This window comes from Oncorhynchus mykiss, chromosome 7, assembly GCF_013265735.2.
Source record: "Oncorhynchus mykiss isolate Arlee chromosome 7, USDA_OmykA_1.1, whole genome shotgun sequence".
Lineage (NCBI taxonomy): Eukaryota > Metazoa > Chordata > Actinopteri > Salmoniformes > Salmonidae > Oncorhynchus > Oncorhynchus mykiss.
Window position 1 is genome coordinate 25262771 of NC_048571.1, and position 22455 is coordinate 25285225.

At 45.6% G+C, this 22455-nt stretch overlaps 1 protein-coding gene across 6 annotated transcripts in view; it reads right to left on the minus strand.

Annotated features, from left to right (window-relative positions):
* The window catches only part of LOC110527565 (ras-associated and pleckstrin homology domains-containing protein 1), a 75626-nt gene that overhangs the window by 47552 nt on the left and 5619 nt on the right, over positions 1-22455 (minus strand). For 5 of the 6 annotated variants that reach the window (XM_036983049.1, XM_036983055.1, XM_036983054.1 and 2 more), the window contains exon 2: positions 8266-8351. The exons of the other annotated variant lie outside the window; for it this stretch is intronic. The gene's annotated coding sequence lies outside the window, so the exon portion shown is untranslated. The remainder of the gene's footprint in view (positions 1-8265; positions 8352-22455) is intronic. 6 annotated transcript variants of the gene reach the window in all.

The following is a 22455-nucleotide window of genomic DNA, read 5'->3' on the forward strand; positions in this document are numbered from 1 at the left end:
TGGACGTTGATTAAGGCAGTCCTCCCCGCAACAATCTGATTCAGAGGGTTCAATGCAGAAGACATTTCTGTTGAATGCGTTCAGTTGTGCAACTGACTAGTTATCCCCCTTCCCAAACGGATGGCGAGAGACAGGGTGCAAGGAGAGGTGAGGATTGATAGAGCAGAGCGTAGGGAGGGCGAAAGAATGTAAGGAGAGTTCGGCAGAGAGAGGAGGGAAGGAGTGAGCATGAGGGAGAGATAAATAGGGAGGGAAACGAGAGAGAAAATTAGGAAGAGACTGGGAGGGAGGGAGGGAGGGAGGGAGGGAGGGAGGGAGGGAGGGAGGGAGGGAGGGAGGGAGGGAGGGAGGGAGTGAGCATGAGGGAGAGATAAATAGGGAGGGAAACGAGAGAGAAAATTAGGAAGAGACTGGGAGGGAGGGAGGGAGGGAGGGAGGGAGGCATTAGGACAATTCCACGCTTAACAGAACGATAATGAAACTCAGATTTTCCCACTTTAAAAATGTATGCACTGAACGTGAATTAAAGTGGAGAGACGGCAGAGTTCCAATTTCCACAGAGAACGTCACAAAAAAAACCACATTTACTTGAAGAACAGAACAGACGCAAAGTTTGGTAACAGAATGACGTTTTGTGCCGTTTGCGTCATCATTTTGTTACTGTGGAATTGCCCATTACATCATAGAGGAGACTAGGCGGTACTCTGCAGTCTCCTCGTGAACTCACTTTGCGTACGAGTCGGGAACCAGAACATTGTTTATTTGGTTTGTTCTTAGCCTTGTCCTGGGTCCTGTTCATCAGAGCTTACCGGAGCAGAACGTTTTTGCAACGGAAGAGGAGCGCTCGTTTCTTACTGAACAAGTTCAGATACTGCATCGCTTAGTTTTGGAACGTTCTCTGACGTTTCGTGCCCACTGGACAAAGACCATGGTAAGCGGGAATGCAAGTGTGTTTCTATAGTACCTTCACCCTCTCCAACACAGAGAATTGATAACCCTTTTGTGGTTCAAAAAGAGGAAGCAGTAGAGTCAGCGACTATGACGTAAGCTGTATGAAAACACCATTGTGCCATCATGAGTAATGTCTGAATAGATGTTTCCATAAACCAAACTTCTAAAAATGGGTGTGGGTGCAGTCTAATTTTGGCGTCGTACCCCACCCACCCACACAATGCTCTCACACACACCACCCTTGTGCGTGTGTGTGTGTGTGTGTGTGTGTGTGGAGGACTGAGGGGCTAATAAAACAGAGGCAGCAGTGACTTGTCGTCTCAACGGCTTCCTCCGTAGAAAAACATGACAGCCAGCCAGACACACAACAACCCATAATACCCGCGTCTCACTCCGCAACTCATTTCCCCCGTCTCTCAAACTTAAAACTCCATCCGCACCCCAAATGTCGACGAGAGCCCTTTTCAAGTCCAAAAACGCCTCAACATCACGATGAATTCTCCAAAAGGAGAAAACTACTCTTATTACAATGGTAACATTTCATGAAAATCAGCAACAGGGGGAAGTTAATAGCAATAAATGCCAATTCGAAGACGCTTTTATCCAAAAAGACTTAGTCCTGCGTGTAAACATTCCCCCGGAATCAAACCCACAATCCTGGCGTTGAAAGTGTTGTGCTCCGCCAACGAAGCCATACAGGATGAGTAACCGTCTAGAATTAAGTTGTCTTACATTAAGAGGTCAAATGCTGCATTTTCACCTTTAACCCCACTATGCCATCCTGTAGAAGTAGGTGAAAAGGAGAGGGGCGTTCCTGTGCGTTTGGTAGGGCTCTCAACTGTAGTCTCTCGAGGGGGGTGGACCAAAAATGAACACCAAGAACAAATAAAACATTTAGGGAGGCCTGCTGGGTTAAGAATAGCACTCCAGTGTGTGTGTGTGTGTGTGTGTGTGTGTGTGTGTTAATGGCACATTACAGAGTGGGTCCCATATTCCCAGCACCGCTTAATTGTCCCCTGGGAAGTGTGCGTCTCAAACTAAAGGCTGCTATAGATGACAGTGGTTTGTTTTTCCTTACCATGAATACATTAATCTAGTCTATAACATTTAACACTGACTAAATTTAGAAAGTCTGCTTCAACAGCTATCGACCCCACCCCCCCCCCATGTCACAATACCCCCACTGTTCCTGTGGAGGAGTCAACCCTGGCCTTGGGTCCAGTTCTGGAACATGGATAAGGGTGTGGCCGGACTCTTCCAAATGGTAGGACGGGGGTGGGGTTATACGAGTGGGCCAAACACAGTTGGTATTACTGCTCTCAAGTGCTTTGACTGCCTGTGCGACAAAGCAGGCAGGTGAGTGTGGATGGATGAATGGTGGCTATTTCAGAGCACATGGCAGCGCTCATTTCATTTCACCCCTCGCTATCCCCTCTAGGCAAACAGGCCTCATCCACCATGCTCAGTCAGTCAATGGAAGGGGCCATTGGCACAGTGAGGGTGGGGCAAAGAGATCATTAAAACGTGGGCTGAGAACGTCATCAGTTCAACACTGTAAGACTACTGTATATGGCCTAGCAGGCTACAACCCCGCACAGCGTGCAAAAAGGAGAACATCGTCTCCACACGGGCTCTGAAGGAGATCCACCGACAAGGCCACTGCAACAGTCTAAAGTACATTCGGGTGAGGAGGCCCCGTATTCAAAAAGCCTCTTGGAGTAGGAGTGCTGATCTAGGATCAGTTGTTCCCTTTTTAGATGATAATGACTAAGATTACATGGACAGGGAGGACCTGATCCTAGATCAGAACTCCTAGTCTGAGACGCTTTATAAATATACAGGCCCTGGACCCTTTGTGTTCGGGAGAGTAAATCGAGAGGAACTTACTCCAGGCCAAGGTTGTGTTCATTAGGGCACACTGTAAACATGTTCTGATGGTACCCAAAGGTTTAGTGCCTAACGAACATGACCATGCCCTGATTTAACACCAAACAATACATCAACATCACTTGGTGACATCCTCAATGGGGAAAAAAAACGCACAAATGACATACAGCCTAAATTTAAAATCAACACAATGCATACAACGAAACAGAGATCCAATCCAGAGACATTTTGCCACTTTTTGTTCCTTTAAAAAGAAAGTTAGAACAAAAACACTTCCTACAATAGGCAGATAATGGGAAGGACGGGGGAAGTGGGAGAGAGAGGAGGACAGAGACGGAGAGATGATTGGGGGAGGGAATAGACCATTAGGATATGAGTAGGGGGGAGGGCCAGACTGACAAAACGGCACCGGTCAAGCACGACTGACAGCCAGCAGGCAGCGAAGGAAAAGAGGAGAGCAGAGCGAGTAGAAGATCACACAGAGTGACTCTGGCATACATGGACAATTAAAAACAGGAGGGGGGAGAGAGAGAGAAAACAGAGAAAAAGAGGAGAGAAAGAGAGAGAGAGAGAGAGAGAGAGCAAGACAAAGACAGGGGGCGACGGGAAAAGAACGAACGACAGAGAAAAGGAGAAAGGAGCTGACCAGATGATACGTTCCCACACCCAGAGGCAGCAGCAGCTAGAAGTCAGCTGGTGTTGGCAGCAGTCAGCAGGTTGCTCCATAGCAACAGCAACAGCCCTACCAACAGCCCTACCCCCATAGCAGCCACGTAACTATGCAAATACAGTGCCTTCAGAAAGTATTCACACCCCTGGACCTTTCCCACATTTTGCTGCGTTACAGCCCGAATTTAAAAATGGATTCAATGAAAGAGTGTGTCACTAATCTTTACAAAACACCCAATAATGTCAACGTGTAATTATGTTTTTAGACATGTTTACACATGAATAATAAACATTTATAGAGTCAATTTATTTATTTAACCAGGTAGGCCAGTTGAGAATAAGTTCTCATTTTGCAACTGCGACCTGGCCAAGATAAAGCAAAGCAGTTCGACACATACAACACAGATGCATAATCGAGAGCATCCTGTCGGGCTGTATCACCGCCTGGTACGGCAACTGCTCCGCCCACAACCGTAAGGCTCTCCAGAGGGTAGAGAGGTCTGCACAACGCATCACCGGGGGCAAACTACCTGCCCTCCAGGACACCTACACCACCCGATGTCACAGGAAGGCCCCAAAAAATCATCAAGGACAACAACCACCTGAGCCACTGCCGGTTCACCCCGCTATCATCCAGAAGGTGAGGTCAGTACAGGTGCATCAAAGCTGGGACCGAGAGACTGAAAAATAGCTTCTATCTCAAGGCCATCAGACTGTTAAACAGACATCACTAACACTGGGTGGCTTCTGCCAACATACTGACTCATCTCTCTAGCCACTTTAATAATTAAAAATTGGATGTAATAAATGTATCACTAGTCACTTTAAACAATGTCACTTTATATAATGTTTACATACCCTACATTACTCATCTCATATACAGTATATACTGTACTCTATACCATCTACTGCAACTTGCTTATGCCGTTCGGCCATCGCTCATCCATATATTTATATGTACATATTCTTAATCATTCCTTTACACTTGTGTGTACCAGGTAGTTGTTGTGAAATTGTTAGATTACTTGTTAGATATTACTGCAGGGTGGGATCTAGAAGCACAAGCATTTTGATACACTCGCATTAACATCTGCTAACCATGTGCATGCGACCAATAACATTTGATTTGATCCATCTTGTGATCTTGATCGATTTTTTTTTAAATGTTACCTTTATTTAACTAGGCAAGTCAGCTAAGAAAAAAAATATTATTTACAATGACGGCCTAGGAACAGTGGGTTAACTACCTTGTTCAGGGGCAGAACGACAGATTTGAACCTTGTCAGCTCGGGGATTCGAACTTGCAACCTTCAGTTACTAGTCCAACGCTCTAACCACTAGGCTACGCAGCCGCACCCTTTGATTTGATGGTTTACAGTAAACGCTGTGCCACAGCCATTACATAGCTCTGCTAAATGGCATATGATAGCATTCATTTCTGTTGGGCATGGTCCTTGGAAAAAGCTAACTTCAACGGAAAAGTATGACGCAGGAACAAATAGGCATTTACGTATGGTGATAACCAGTAGCTCTGCAACCATAAACGTTCTGATATCAGAATGTTTATCACTAATATCCTCGGGTAATGAGTAACATATCGTTTCCAGGCTCGCAACAACCATCAGTTCATCGCTGGCAAATATCACTGCTGGGTTTGATTTTCATATCGGGGCAATCATCGTCAAGCCAATTAGACAGAGAAAGAGACTATTCACGAGGGTAAAAAAAAAAAAAACACAATCACACACACACACACACACACACACACACAATGGAAGTGCAGTCACCCAGCACAGAAATAACCCACTAATGTGTTAAAAGTCCTCAAATCTCCTTGCAGAGTAACACTGGCTTGGCAGCTAGCATATCGGCTCAATAAGAACGATGCTGTACGTTTATATTCGTACTAGGTCGGTCTCTCTTTAACTAGCTATCCTAGTATTTCAGGGTCAGCGTCTAACCGTGGTGTGTCCGTAGTGCGTAACACACACACACCTGTTAGGGAACATAGAGCACAGTGGGTATAGTGCTGTCCAATCCACACCTCACCGTCTCCCTATAGGCCGACAGACAGCACAGACTGGCACCACAGCACAGACCCCAGAACAGCTGGGAATGTCACCATTCATCCCAGCAGCCCCAGCTCCTGCCAGCTGCTCCAGCCAGCCTCTGACCTCTTGACCTCTGACAGCTGGCTGGGAATTGGTTACTGGTAACTGGCACATTGCGCACACATCCACGGGCACGTCCACACACCAAACACACAGTCTTGTTTTGTTAGGCCTCCTGACTCTAGCAACTATCGGTAGTATGTCTGTCTGTCAGCCGTGCCACCTTCACGTCCGCCGTGTCACCTCCGGCCTTCCGACCATTCTCTGGCATAATATTCAGGAATGCCAGCCTGCCCCTGAAGGGTGTGCAACATCTCCCCCCCCCCCCCCCCCCACACAACATTCACAGGGAATTTGGGACGTACCCGTATACACACGCAAACAACTATACTGTTCCCCGCTAGTTCATTTTCATCTCCCGAGGGCTGACTCTCTATCTTCAAGAGTCAGATTCCCTCACCACCAAAGGGGATGGTTAGCTTTTAAAGGACAGACGCAGACACACACACAGTCAGTCACACACACACACACACACACATCTCCATGGAGACCGTAGCAACAATAGCATCCTGCCAGTCAGTAGTACATGGTCTATAGTGACACACTTCACCCCAAACCTCCCCTAGTTAAGAGTTTTTTTCCCCGTAGGTACAGATCTAGGATCACCTTCCCCTCCCCAATCCTAACCTTATCCATTAGTGGGGGAAATGCAAAACTGACCCAAGATAAGCATCTAGATGCAACTTCACCCTGCCTCCTATATACCCTTAGAGGAAGCTGGAGTATGGGTTGGTTGGTGTAAATTACAGGCCACCGTCCCACTTATAAACACCAAGACACACGCCAACTAATTAACCGGCCTAGACCAAAACACACAACGATCACAAGTGCTTCTTCCCAAACAAAACAGCTGCTGTGTAGATTGAGTGTGTGCGGTCACATGCACTGAAGCACACACACACACACACACACACAGTGACAGGGCAGAGTGGGGCTGGTAATGTAGGTTTGGTTTACTATAAAAAGGTCCACTTCAGATGGCTGCTTGCGCGTGTGTGTGTGTGTGTGAGACGCTCTGCGAGTCGACCCTCATTCCCACAGTGAAAGCATCTCATCCTCAAGAAATGAGTAGAAGTCTCGAAATACACTGACATGGCACATGACTAGCCTGCCCCCCTCAACCCCGATTTGTCACGGTTTCCAACCTACTATTCCCCCCCCCCCCCCTCCTCACTGCTGTATTCGTCTCTTTATTTAGTTAGGAATGTAGATGTAGGCTAAAGGTTGTAGAAGGAAGAAAGTGTTTGGGGTAGGATTCCACGTTGCTCCTGGACAACATGTGCTTGGTAGACTGCAGCACTACCGCTGAGCCACACCGCTTTCCTACCTCCTCTGATATGTCTCGGTTCTTGGGGACCCAGAGGGGTGCACGGTTTTGGTCTAGTCCAGCGCGAAGACACCTGATTCGGCGCAGGACACAGACTCTCAGAGGACGCGTGACAAAAATCACTTCAACGCTACTCCTCCACTTCCCGGGAACAGGCCGGTGCGGAGGGGGGGGGACTTGTTCCCTACACCCCTCAGGCAGCCACACATAGACTATGTCCCAAATGTCACCCGATTCCCAACACAGTGCACTACATTTTGACCAGGGCTATGTCGGGAATGGGGTGACATCAGGGACACGCAGCCCCTTTCTCTCCCCCGAACTCCCTCCCCTGTCTGTCCTCTGTCTTTCCTGCGTCTCCTCTTCAACTTACAGAAGAAGAAGAAAAAACAGGCACAGAGCAAGAGCATTGAAATAGAATAACATCATTGTATTTGTTTTAATTTTCCCCCATTTTTCATGGTATCCAATTGTTAGTAGTTACTATCTTGTCTCATCGCTCGGGAGAGACGAAGGTCAAGAGCCATGCGTCCCCCTGAAAAACAACCCAACCAAGCCGCACTGCTTCTTAACACAGCGCGCATCCAACCCGGAAGCCAGCCGCACCAATGTGTCGGAGGAAACACCGTGCACCTGGCAACCTTGGTTAGCGGGCACTGCGCCCGGCCCGCCACAGGAGTCGCTAGTGCGCGATGAGACAAGGATATCCCTACCCGCCAAACCCTCCCTCACCCGGACGACGCTAGGCCAATTGGTGCGTCGCCCCACGGACCTCCCGGTCGCGGCCTGGCTGCGACAGAGCCTGGGCTCGAACCCAGAGTCTCTGGTGGCACAGCCTTAGATCACTGAGCCACCCGGGAGGCCTAATAGCACAACATTTTGAATAGGAATGGCCATTCTAGTCATTCTATTTCAATGAGCAAGAGCCTCTCTTTCACTGTGGAGATTCTGTCAGAAGAGTCATGGTACATCCATGACCGGTTCAACAGCTCACTGAGTTAGAGCATGGTGCTGGCAACACCAGGGTAGTGGGTTCCATCTTCTAAAAATGTCCATATTGTTATACAACTACAGGGGTCTACAGGGGTCAGGTTGGCTCCCATGTACTGGCTAGCCTGGTCGTTCCAGATTGGTTTGTGCCGTCTTGCCAAATCCTATCGCCATCAACTAACATCTACGACCACCTAGCTATGTAGTGGTGGCAGGTAACTGACTAAAACAGCAGACTGAAGGAAGGAAGGGGTTAAAAGTGTCTCTTACCTCTGGTGTGTCTCTCCCTTCGTCCCACTCAGGTCAAAGGAGGTCAAATGAAGCCAACGCAACAGTCAGGACCGAGCTTTTATGTCCTGGAGAGGAGAGAATAGGAGAAGAAGAAAATAATAATCAGATTTGATTCGCCATCTATTTTTTTGTTTTAAAGTGGAGACAAAAAGAAGATGGCTGAAATTCAGCTCAGCAAGGGCCAAATGGGACCTATGGATTGATGATGCTTGTTCTCATAGCGCTGTAGGGAAATCACATGGACTGCGTCGCTGTACACAGACAGAGCGAGATCAATCTCACCGTCACAGGGAGTGGTTTCAGAGCCTGGGTGTGGAGAACTCTTAGACACACTGGGCTGAGCAAATTGAATCAAGCTAAGAAGCTAACGCAAGTAGCTTGTGACAAACGTACGCACGTAAAATGAGGAGCAACGCACTTCCACAGGTCGAGTCACAGACCAAAGCTAAATCAAAATCCCGACTCGCGTTACGATTCACCAAATCACCAGGCTAGTCCCATATGCCGATTCAGACAAATCACAACCGAGTATGTCTCATGTCCAGAAAGAACGCTGACTCTCATGTTAAACATGATTCAAATCAACCATATAGGATGGAAGATTAGGCTCACGTAAAAAAAAAAAAAGCTGACTCGTGGCCCGGCTGGTCAACCTCTGGCACACGTCTACAGTGTTGGGATAGGTTTGAATTTAGCCTTCTGCCCTTTGACACAATCTTTCCCCACAGTCTTCCTCTATCTGTTCAGTAAAGTGCCCCAAAAAATATAAACCGTACCAGTGAAAAGTTGGGACACACCTACTCATTCAACGTTTCTTTTTACTATTCTCTACATTCCAGTATAATAGTGAATCAAAATATATTTGTAGCCACTCTTTGCCTTCATGACAATTTTTGCACACGCTTGGCATTCTCTCAACCAGCTTTAATGAGGTAGTCACATGGAATGCATTTCTATTAACAGGTGTGCCTTGTTGAAAGTTAATTTGTGGAATTTCCTTCCTAATGCGTTTTAGCCAATCAGTTGTGTTGTGACAAGGTAGGGGTGGTATACAGAAGATAGCCCTATTTGGTAGAAGACCAAGTCCATATTATGGCAAATAACCAAAACAGAAATGACAGTCCATTACTTCAAGACATGAAGGTCAGTCGATGTGGAAAATGTCAAGAACTTCTAAAGTTTCTTCAAGTGCAGTCGCAATACCCATCAAGCGCTATGATGAAAGTGGCTCTCATGAGGACCGCCACAGGAAAGGAAGACCCAGAGTTACCTCTGCTGCAGAAGATAAGTTCATTAGAGGTAACTGCACCTCAGATTGCAGCCTAAATAAATGCTGAGGAGTCCAAATTTGAGATTTTTGGTTCCAACCGCTGTGTCTTTGTGAAACGCAGAGTAGGTGAACGGATGATCTCTGCATGTGTGGTTCCCACCGTGAAGCGTGGAGGCGTGATGGTGCTTTGCTGGTGACACAGTCTGATATATTTAGAAATCAAGGCACACTTAACCAACATAGCTACCACAGCATTCTGCAGAGATACGCCATCCCATCTGGTTCGCGCTTAGTGGGACTGCCATTTGTATTTCAACAGGACAATGACCCAACACACCTCCCGGCTGTGTAAGGGCTATTTTACCAAGAAGGAGAATGATGAAGTGCTGCATCAGATGACCTGGCTTCCACAATATCCCGACCTCAACCCAATTGAAATGGTTTGGGATGAGTTGGACCGCAGAGTGAAGGAAAAACAGACAACAAGTACTCAGCCTATGTGGGAACTCATTCAAGACTGTTGGAAAAGCATTCCAGGTGAAGCTGGTTGAGAGAATGCCAAGAGTGTGCAAAGCTGTCAAGGCAAAGGGTGGCTACTTTGAAGAATCTCAAATATATTTTGATTTGTTTAACACTTTTTTTGGTTACTACATGATTCCATATGTGTTATTTCATAAGTTTGATGTCTTCACTATTATTCTACAATGTAGGAAATAGTAATAAAGAAACACCCTTGAATTTGTAGGTTTGTCCAAACTTTTCACTGGTACTATATATCTCTATATCTCTGGTGTGAAAAATGCTGACTCGTTGTGTGGTGAACATGGCCACACAGTTGGTGTTTGTTTGCCTCCGAGTACACACACACACTCCAGCCTTCGTTATCCCAGTTGGCCACAGCTGTCCCTTTGTAGAACTATGCAGACAGACTGTCCACACAAAGTATGTGGCTCTACTCAAAACACGGGGAGTTCTTTCATGGTGTGTGTGTGTGTGTGTGTGTGTGTCTGACTGACACACACACCATCTGTTTCTAATATTACCACTCAGCTTGACTTACAGTGAGTGATCAAGCCTTCCCTGCATGATATCTGCCCAGCAATTATGCCTGTCAGTCAACACAGACATTGTAATGGAGGTGACATGTGGGTTTGAACAGCTGTATGTGCTGCTGTAGCAGCAGTGATGCCCAAAGTGGGCGCCACTTCTCTCTCAGCACACAGGAAGTAAACAAGTGTGACATCATTACCCCAGGTGCGAGAGAGGGAGGATGTGTGCATAGGAGGGGGGGGGGGGGGGGGGGGGGGGGGTGGACATTTCTCCCAGGATCCACAACAGCAGGACCTTCACTGTCAATCTCTTACACTGGGTGGATTCTAAGTGCAGGAGTTGCGTTTCAAGGGCCAAAGCCAAGGTTAGAGAATCAAGTCCTCTAATTTGGGAGAGGGTTTAAAAACGAATGAAAAAGATATCACACTACCAGTAATGATCCCCTACAGCCAATAAGGCTGCACCTTTTGTCTCTGTTGGTTTCTATTGAGACGAGTGTTGGTGTAGGCTTCCGCGCTCTGCAGAAAAAAACAACAAAATGTAGAGGAAACACTGCTTCCTGTACTGTATATTCAAATCTCCCTAGGATACAGGTGTCCTTCTCCCACCCATACTTCCTGCTCTGGCCTAATCCCACATTTCCTGTCTGAGCAGGAAGTGGGAAAGAGGGCACTTGGCAGAGGTGATGTCAGAGGATAATAAAAACGAGTATTGCTACAGTGAGGAAACAGAGATAAAAACAGACTGTGTACAGTAATGGACATTATCCACAACTAACGCACCCCCAAGCCATAAGCCTCCTGAATGGGCCATCAAATGGCCTACCTGGACTATTTGCATTGTGTGCCCCCTCCCCAACCCCTCTTTTTACGCTGCTGCTACTCTCTGTTCATCATATATGCATAGTCACTTTAATCATTGCTACGTGTACATACTACCTCAATCAGCCTGACTAACCGGTAGCCTCGCTACTTTTATAGCGTCGCTACTGTATATAGCCTGTCTTTTTACTGTTGTTTTTACTTCTTTACTTACCTATTGTTCACCTAACACCTTTTTCGCACTATTGGTTAGAGCCTGTAAGTAAGCATTTCACTGTAAGGTCTACCTACACCTGTTGTGTTCGGCAAACATGACAAATAAACTTTGATTTGAGGCAAAAACATTTGGGAGCGCGTGTGCATGTGAGCATGAGTGCGACACATCCAAACCGGTGACCTCAGCCACACAGATCACATTGCATACACAGTAGTTAGGACATCCGTCACACTGCCTCATGCATTCTATAACTAATGCTCCGTCTACATCGTGCCGTATTTCATTACAGAGTCTTGCCCCGGATTGTGAACGGACAACTGTACCGCTTAACGCAAGCTGGAGGAGAGCCCGTCTCTCGTCAGAGATCACATTTATCTTGGAAGATTGCAAAATGTGACCTTTTCAATCAAGACAGGATAAATACGCCCGGCACAATAAAAACGCAACATGCGACAATTGCAAAGATTTTACTGAGTTACAGTCCAGACGCTGGCAGTCATGAAGTTTCGCCGTCCGGCAAATAACTGTCGGTCTCTTTGTAATTGACCCTAATTAACATAAACACATTTAGCGTCTGGCTTCCACACACAGCCCACACTGATGCAGGCCTTTGGAACATCTACATTTTAAAAAGGCTATTAACTCCATGTAATTTGGCTTACACCTTCAGAATATATCCATTATTTATTTTAGACAGGTCTAAAGAAACATGATATGAAGAAAATGTATTCTATTTCAGAAGAACAGAGTAGCATAAGTGGTCCTTATGTTAGGTCTTAATGTGGCTATGCCAAATGGCTGTGGGCTACACTAGTTCCTTTAGCAGACAAGATTTGGTTAGAATTCCATGGCATTATTTTATACTATGAAGAATACAATTGAACATAGCTGAATAAAATAGAAAGGATATTTTCTCCAAACGATTTGAGTGAGTACGCACATGTGGCTATTCTGTGTTGAGCAGTTAAAGAAACAAGTACTCCTATGGGCTTAATTTAGAGCTATTTACAGTGCCTTGCGAAAGTATTCGGCCCCCTTGAACTTTGCGACCTTTTGCCACATTTCAGACTTCAAACATAAAGATATAAAACTGTATTTTTTTGTGAAGAATCACCAACAAGTGGGACACAATCATGAAGTGGAACGACATTTATTGGATATTTCAAACTTTTTTAACAAATCAAAAACTGAAAAATTGGGCGTGCAAAATTATTCAGCCCCTTTACTTTCAGTGCAGCAAACTCTCTCCAGAAGTTCAGTGAGGATCTCTGAATGATCCAATGTTGACCTAAATGACTAATGATAATAAATACAATCCACCTGTGTGTAATCAAGTCTCCGTATAAATGCACCTGCACTGTGATAGTCTCAGAGGTCCGTTAAAAGCGCAGAGAGCATCATGAAGAACAAGGAACACACCAGGCAGGTCCGAGATACTGTTGTGAAGAAGTTTAAAGCCGGATTTGGATACAAAAAGATTTCCCAAGCTTTAAACATCCCAAGGAGCACTGTGCAAGCGATAATATTGAAATGGAAGGAGTATCAGACCACTGCAAATCTACCAAATATACCAATTTGTATGATGAAAATTATCTTCCCCACGCCTGAAACTCACGCACTGCTTCGAGAGATGTATATATATATATATATATATATGCCCGTTAGGCTCCATACCCCTTGTAAAGCGGATTGATGTGCTTCGTTTTAAAATATATGGGTTTTTTTTGTCCACTTTAGTTGTGATACTAACCTTATTACAATATACAGGCCTATGGCCTGGTTACATGAGGTGTGCTACTATGATTAGAAAAAGTCACACAAAAAAATAAAAGTATGTTTCTTATGCTGGGCATCAGTCTGATGGGTGAAAATATTTGCCCATCGCTTGTGAATATTTTTGATATAATCTTGTCTTTACATATACTAAATAATATATGTGTGAAATTGTTTTGATTTCGAACGGACCATTATCATGCACCAGTTTCAAAAATGTGACCACTATTTGCCTCATGCAGCGCGACATCTCATTCACATAGAGTTGATCAGGCTGTTGATTGCGGCCAGTGGAATGTTGTCCCACTCCTCTTCAACTCTGGGTAAACTCAGAGTTCAGAAAACCTGCACCAAAACAATTTGGTGTGAAAGACCCGTCAGACTAGGAGTGCAAGCGTCAAGCCCTCCCCGTCCACCATTCATTATGACAGAAAAGGCTAAACTGATCCAAGGTCAGCACCCCTACTTAGAAGATTCATGAATATGGGCCTTGACCCTCTCCCTCGCTGTAAACTTCACTTTTGTTGCAACAGGTTCATGTTGGCTGACCCTGGACATGCGAGTAGCCCTCTGATGGCTCATATAACCAATAGGGATGCCAAGCTCGGCAGCTGATCTGGAACCAGGCCGCTCTACTACATTTGGCACGGCAGTGTGTAATCAGGTTCACGACACAACAAACCGGGCCCCAGCCAAGAAGATTAGCCCAGTGGGTCAGTCAGGGAGTTAGGAGTCGGAGAGAAACTCACATACACACACTTAACATGAGCTGGTGTTCATACGCAAACGTGCCAATAGGTCATAGAAACTAACGCGGGCGGACTGCGTGAGAGTGGTAAAACACTCACACGTGCCTCCAGTATGAGTGACCAAAGCTGCAGGTGTCAGTTTGATACGAGTCACCATCTATTTTATGGGGTGGGGGGGTAGACAGGTGCATAAGTTGAAGTGAGATATCTACAGTAGGCTAGCCAAAGCAGTTGCAAACTTCTCCAATTATATTATTGGCCTGGTCCACCTATATTCAAAGCCCCGGGGACATGTTTTCTGCAAGGGAACAGCACACGGCTGCATAACATTTAACACAACAGACGTTGGCCAGTACAACTCCGTCTGAAGTTAGGACTACAGTAGTATTCCACGGCCATAAATGTGAGAAAACAAGACTTGTTCAATAAGAAACCCTCGTTTTCAGGTTGAAAAGCTATTTGCACAGAGTTCCCCTAATGAACACAGGTGTTAAAGCAGCAAAGCATTACAAAGTGAAACTGCTACACAGCCAAGTGCTCCAGATGTTGACTGTGGGAAACTGGTCAAACGAAGAGGAAAAATGACGAGAATGAGCTCAGTGTTTCCAAGCACGCATTTCCGGATGACATCATTGACACTAAGAGCAGCACAGTCGTCTCTTTCATTCATTTATTTCGCTCTGCTCTCCATCCGATCACTAGGGTAATTTTCATTAGGCACCAAACTGAAGAAAACAGATTGAAACAGGGAGGGACCATTTGGACATGTCCACTAGGAAACGCTCATTTTCCTTCTCCTTTTCAAAATGCTTTAAAACGTTTTGCGACGGTGCGCCCTACTGGAAATGACCCAGTTTCCCCAACCACTGCCTTCAGTCTTGTAACGATTGTGTTGGCAGCTTGGCAGCTGAAGGTTGAGGAAAGGTTAGCCAATAACCTCACTAGGGGCTCGATGATGTGCGTCGACCCGCCGCCCTTGGCTCGCTGTAAAATGGGCAGTGTGACAGGGAGATGCTGGCTACATCCCGATTCGACAACCCTTTTCCTAAACTGTGCACTAGTACACTTCCCGTCATGGATTTAACAAACGGTGGAAACTCCCTCCGGCCAATGCGTACACCAACCCAATGACGGGGAGTGTGCAAGTGCACACTATGGCTGAAGGGGTGGAATATTGGGACAAAGCCGCATTTTCTCCCTTTTTTACTCGTCTCACAGGTCCAGAAAAAATCCAAGGAAACTTACAGTATTATACAGAGCCATGATTCCATGGAACTCCCATCCTTCTCATTTAGCGCAAGTAGCACAGCAAACCTGTTTTTTTTTTGTTTTTTTACGAATAAAGCAACACCTCACGGCACAAGGCCTCTACCCCACGTGATCCACTTGTGGTGTGTATTTACTGACATGTATGTGTAACTGACAGATGCAAACGCACAACACATGTTCATGATTTGAAATGCATGTCAATTGTGAAGTCTTTTGTCTGTTATGTCGTTTTCGTGTCGGACCCCAGCTGGACTAGCTGTCGGGGATCCTAAGAAATGGGGATCCTAATAAACGGGGATCCTAATAAACGGGGATCCTAATAAAATAAAAACCACTCCCATCCGTATGCACCTTTGCAATATCTGGGAAGTGAAAGCTTTTCTACAACAGATGTGAAGAGAGTAATGTGTGTAATGCATCTTTTAAAATAGGTCATATTTACCTGGGCCTGGAAAGCAAAGAACGTGAAGGCAAGTTGTATATCTTTAATGGATAATGCAGGTTTTCTATTCTATACTGTCCGAGCCCAGTCTCAGCTCATAATATACAGGCTATACTATAAGAGAATCAGTGGACAAAACTAAATCTTTGAACAGACGAGAGGATTTTGTCACCCACCATCTAAGATTCTGAACTCGTTTCTGTAGTTGGAAACGGATGAGATCATTCCTGAAACATTATTTTGTTTAAATATAATTTGATCGGAGAAATTAAGCTGATTGATTGCACCCCAAAAAAGTGGCCATTTTAAAAACGTATAGGATTAATTTAATCCAAAAATAAATACGAGTACCTAACATCCGATTTGGACCATCATTCTTCCCAACAATGAGTAAGACTGAGTAATGAGGAATCCAATAAAATGATCACTAACCACCCACATACCATCCACACCCTTACAACCAGTATGAGTTCTGGTTCTAAGGCAAGTAGTGTGGAGCTGCTGCTGTGAATCTGGTGAAAAAATTTTTTTTAACGGAAATTTCCATTCTGTTCAATTTCCGTTGCAAAACGTTTTGTTAAAGTGTACCTTCACTGGAGATCACCCATATTGCTAATGTCTAGGTGCTATGGTAAGAGAGAGAGTCGCCCATACATACTCCGCATAATCACACACGCGAAACACCAATAGAATAGAGCAAAGGGTCCCAAAGAAAGACAATTGCGCTCTCATTTTTCCTTGAAACACAAACACACGTCGACAAAAATGCATGTGTCCACAGTACAAAAACAGTTCCCTGAGGATTTAAAAGGAATGTGACCGAGAGAACACTCAGGGGGAACAGAGCAAACACAGCTATGGGTAGGAAAAATAGCGGAGGACTTCCGCAGAGGGGTGAGTGGAAGAGCTAGCTTAATCTGCACCACCAATGACCTGATACGAGAGTTCACAGAGTCCGCGCACACAGTCAAACGCAAAACCTGGCTTCTCTCTACCACTCCATATCAACACAACACACACACCCTGTGCATGTTGTTTCTCCTCGTCTCCCTCTCCTTCTCATGTCAAATCCTGGCTTCTCTCTACCACTCCATATCAACACAACACACACACCCTGTGCATGTTGTTTCTCCTCGTCTCCCTCTCCTTCTCATGTCAAATCCTGGCTTCTCTCTACCACTCCATATCAACACAACACACACACCCTGTGCATGTTCTTTCTCCTCGTCTCCCTCTCACGTCAAAACCTGGCTTCTCTCTACCACTCCATATCAACACAACACAGTCACACACACCCTGTGCATGTTCTTTCTCCTCGTCTCCCTCTCCTTCTCACGTCAAATCTTGGCTTCTCTCTACCACCCCACACATAAAGACGCACGTCAGTGCTGCTGTCAGTGTTCCATGAGAACCAGCTGAACTTTGGGAGGGGAGAGCAACGAGCACACAGGATGGGAAGGATAATGATGTCAATCCCACCTGGTTGATGGGAGACAGCCCGTTTCCGTGGCAACGAAGAAAACATCACAGAGGTCATGTGAGGTCACTCAGAACAGAACTTTTCACTGGAGGGAAACAGGACATTCTGCATCCCAAATGGCACCCTATTCCCTACATAGTGCATTACTTTTTCACCGGCCCCATAGAGCTCATTTGGGACACAACCAGATCGGAGAATCCAGCACAGGCTGGGCTCGAACACTTCAACTAGACCCAATGGACCAAATCAGTGGTTCCAGGCAGAGCACAATCTAAGGCCATCAAAAACTACATCCACGCCATTTCACATAACTGCCAATGGAAATCAATAGAACACTGGCTAGGCTAAAAATAGAACTTTGTCATTCGTTCCCCGTACTGGTTAGGTGAAAGCAATACGGAAGAGCGCAACCTTTAGGTTATTAGGCCTATGCTATGGTGGGAAAGCAGCCATAATGCTTACTCGGACTTCATTACTCAGCTTCATTGCTTCTTGAGCTACCGTGCCTTGAAGAATCAGTGAGGTAAAAGAGATGGGCCATAGGAGAGACCTTTACAGTTTTGGAATGCAGCCATTCTGTACTTCAGACCTGGATCGTACTCGTTAGTGCAAACCGTAGCAAAACGTTTTGCAAAGAAAACCTGAACTCGTCCAATAATTAAATGGTTCCGGTCAAATTTCCACAACATCCTGTCACATGACACTAATGCCAACACTGACTGGACCACAGCAGGAGCGGGCAGAGTGCATCTGCCTGTAGCTAACAGAGGCTTTGAGGACACAGGCTAAAGGCGTCTGCATGCTTCCTATCCGAAGCAGTTTGTTCATATATGATGACGACATTTTGGTCTTGGGTAAGGGTTTTTTCGGGTGGTTGTACACACATTTTTTGCTTGAGGCAAGCTGAAGTTCAGAGACGAAGTCTACTCCCCCTCGTTGGTCGTTGGTCAACAGTAGGGATTCTTCAACTAAGTGTTCTGTTGTCATTCAATGAGACGACTCGTTTTCAAGCACATTTTCTTCTGTTGAGAAATACTGCACCAAACATCTTAGTTAGACGTAAAATTGAGCGACTAAGATCTCTCCCGCAAAAACGTCTAAATTAATGACCGGTTTGTGTTCTTACACTGAACAAAAATATAAATGCAATCATTTCAAAGATTTTACAGAGTTACAGTTCATAATCAGTTATTTGAAATAAATTAGGCCCTAATCTATGGATTTCACATGACTGGGAATACAGATATGAATCGGTTGATCACAGATAACTTACAAATAAAATACAGAAAGTAGGGGTGTGGATCAGAAAACCAGTCAGTATCTGGTGTGACCACATTTTGCCTCATGCAGCTCAAAGTCTCCTTCATAGTTGATCAGGCTGATTGTGGCCTGTGGAACATTGTCCCACTCCTCTTCAATGTCTGTGCAAAGTTGCTGGATGTTGGCGGGAAATGAAACCCGCTGTCGTACACGTCGGTCCAGAGCATCCCAAACATGCTCGATGGGTGACATGTCTGCTGAGAATGCAGGCCATGGAAGAACTGGTACATTTTCAGCTTCCAGGAATTGTGTACAGATCCTTGCGACACGAGGCAGTGCATTATCATGCTGAAACACGAGGCGATGGCTGCGGATGAATGGCACGACAACGGGCCTCAGGATCTCTTCACAGTATCTCTGTGCATTACAATTGCCAACGATAAAATGCAATAGTGTTCATCGTCCATAGCTTATACCTGCCCATACCATAACCCCACCACGGAGCACTCAGTTCACAACGTTGACATCAGCGAACTGCTCGCCCACACAGTCTGCCATCGGCACAGTACAGTTGAAATCTGTGGAAAGCACACTTCTCCAGCATGCCAGTGGCCATTGAAGGTGAGCCTTTGCACACTGATGTCCGTTACGACGCCGAACTGCAGTCAGGTCAAGACCCTGGTGAGGACGGCGAGCACACAGATGAGTTTCCCGAGACGGTTTCTGCAGAAATTCATAGTTTGTGCAAACCCACAATTTCATCAGAAGCCGGATGCTGAGGTCCTGGGCTGGTTACACGTGGTCTGCAGTTGTGAGGCCGGTTGGACAAATTCTCTAAAACGAGGTTGAAGGGGGCTTTATGGTAGAGAAATTAACATTTAATTATCTGGCAAACACTCTGGTGGACATTCCTGCAGTCAGAATGCCAATTGCACGCTCCCTCAAACCATGAGACATCTGTGACATTGTGTTGTGTGACAAAACATCACATTTTTGTGGCCTTTTATTGTCCCCAGCACAATCAGTTTCGTGATATGCCACACCTGTCAGGATTATCTTGGCAAAGGAGAAATGCTCACTAACAGGGATGTAAACAAATTTGTGCACAAAAGTTGAGAAATAAGCTTTTTGTGCATATGGAAAATATCTGGGATCCTTTATTTCAGCTCATAAAACATTGGACCAGCTGAACCGAAGCATGCAGAAGCCTTAACCTGCCACCATGGTGCTCATGCTTCTAACTGCTTCTAGACTTTGCATCACTTTGTTCATCGCTCCTATGAGGCCTGCATAGCATCACCTGAAATCTCCTGTTAAATGAGGACCCAGATGTATTCCCCTCAACACAGGCAAGGGTGCCCTCTTTCTGCCCGTTCCAATCAAACAGAACAGAGTCTGAACGCCAGCCATCTAACAGTCTGAAAACATGATCTAGACATGGACCCACAGATGTGTGCTCGTGATCCATTTAAAACACTCAGATAAGAACCCCTGTTCATTTCTTATTGCAAGGAAATCAAACGACGCACATGTGACTTTACTGTATCAATCAAATAACATGATGCAAATGAAAAAAATACATTGACTTTCTTGTTCATTTCACGGAGTCATCTAGATTTGGATTTTGTACATTTCTGTGAACAATCGGTCAGTGAAAATCTCCTTCTCCATCTTGGTCCATAGGAGACGACCCGGGGCAGGCAGGCAGGTGGCTGGCTGGCTGGCTGCCTTTGTTCCAAAATGGCAGTTGCAGCTGTCGTCAAAGGTCAAGAAAATGCTCTATGAACACTAAGGGACCTATGGAGACAGAGGACAGGACCAGGACAGACTATAATAGGGGAAACTCACGCCTAGAAATGGCAGGGTGGGCCCTGGTTGGTATATGAGGGTGGCACTCGGTCGGGCACCATGGCGCCAGCTGCCCTTCTCAGGCTCCTACCACGCCCTCTCCCAAACCCAGAACCCTGCCCAAGGCACTTGCAGCAGGGATACCTCCTTTATCAGCAGGCACCATCAGAGGTTTCCCTGCCCCCCCCCCTCTAGCTCTTTATCAGTAAGTTATGAGTATCTTTGAAGTGCCCCCGCCACCCTACACCCCCTCTGGGTGTAACAGATCCTGGTTAAACCTACACCCGTCATCTCAATGCCATTGCTGCTCTTTGTGGTTTAGCTCGTCGGCTACCTTTTGTGCCCAAGGACCTGTGGTGGGTGGCAGGGCATTGGGCCTTCTACACGTGCAACACCCCACTCCACCCCTAAGGAAACAGCCTTTACCCCCTCCCCTCCTCCGTCCCTGTCCCTAGGGATCATTAACCATGCTGGGACTGCTTTTGTCATCTGATCAGCAGCTTCACTACTTTCACTGGAACACTGGGGATATGAAAAGGCAAGAGGGAGTTAGTTATATGTGGCTTCCTTGTCCCTACTGTATAGCACCTTGTACACAGAGGCCTTTCCATTATTTTTGTATATTTGAAAAGGGGTAGGTGGGATTAAAAATTAAAAATAAAAATTAAACAGGTGGTACCTTTATACCACTAAAAACTACTTTCACTGGGACATGAAATGGAAGAGGGTGAGATAAATATGGGAGCAGACAAGGAAAATAACATGTTTTTTTTAAACAAAAGTAGCGAATTGGAAAACCATGCTGTAAACTGTGTGGATTTTGTTGTGGTCTGCAGTTCTCTCAGACATGCAGTCTCATTTTACCTCCCACTCTTCTCCCTCCCTGGCCTCAGGAAACAGTGGAACACTGAACTCCCTTACGTCTGCCCTTAAAAATAAAAAAAGAAAAAGAAAAGGGAACTAAAATAACACCTGGCTGGCATCCCAAATGGTACCCTATTCCCCATATATTTAATTACTTTTGATCAAAGCACTATTGGTCCTGGTCAAAGGTAGTGCACTACATGGGGAATAGGGTGCCATTTGGGACACTAACTAGCTCCTCCTGGCAGATGGTCCCCCCCCCCTCGAATCAATGGAAAACAAACCATGACTGTGCTGTTTACGTGCACAAAGCCTGTGTTGTGTTCAGTAGGTACTAAATTTAATGGGAATGGAGTAAAACGGGAATGGACTACCTGGATTTTTCAAATAAGTGCATTTACATTTGTTGCACAACGTTTTGAACTAATGAACACAACCCAGGCTACATCAGCCCCAAAGAACACAGCTAACACACAGTGCTTTGGCCATTCAAAATAAATGTGGCCACACCGCTGCAAGTTGCAATGCGATCCTTCATTCAATTCTTCAGAAACAAAACCACACAACATCTATTGGTGAGACTGGCTGAAGATCCTGACAATCAAGCCACCATCTCAAGTCAATCAGCCACTACCCCTAGACCAGTGGTACCCTTCATTTGCAGCGCACAGTGACTATCCTATTTTCCATTCATAACACATAACAATGATACAATTTCAATTCAATGTGTTTAATGCAGGCCTGAATCATTTCATTGAATACATCTATTGTTCCCTGGACGGCAGATAGGTGGCAGTACAGCGCAGCTGTTGAACAGAAAGGCCGAAATAGAACGTTTGCTCAAATGCTTGTGCAGTTGCGTTCTTACAGCGACTGACCCATAGTTAATTTTGCAGTCTGGTAGACATGGATCGATTTATTGTGTACCAAAAAAAAGAAACGGAAATCTATTGACAATGAAAATGAGGGGGAAAGAGCTGGAGAACAACGTGACAGCTGTGAACGAACAACCCCCGGGGAACCAGGAAAAAATAAAAATCAGGAGGATGGCGGCGGGGAAACGCAGCTAGCTAACGTAGCTCCGGTGGCTAAGAGAAGGATACGGTCGATTCAAGAAGAACACAGA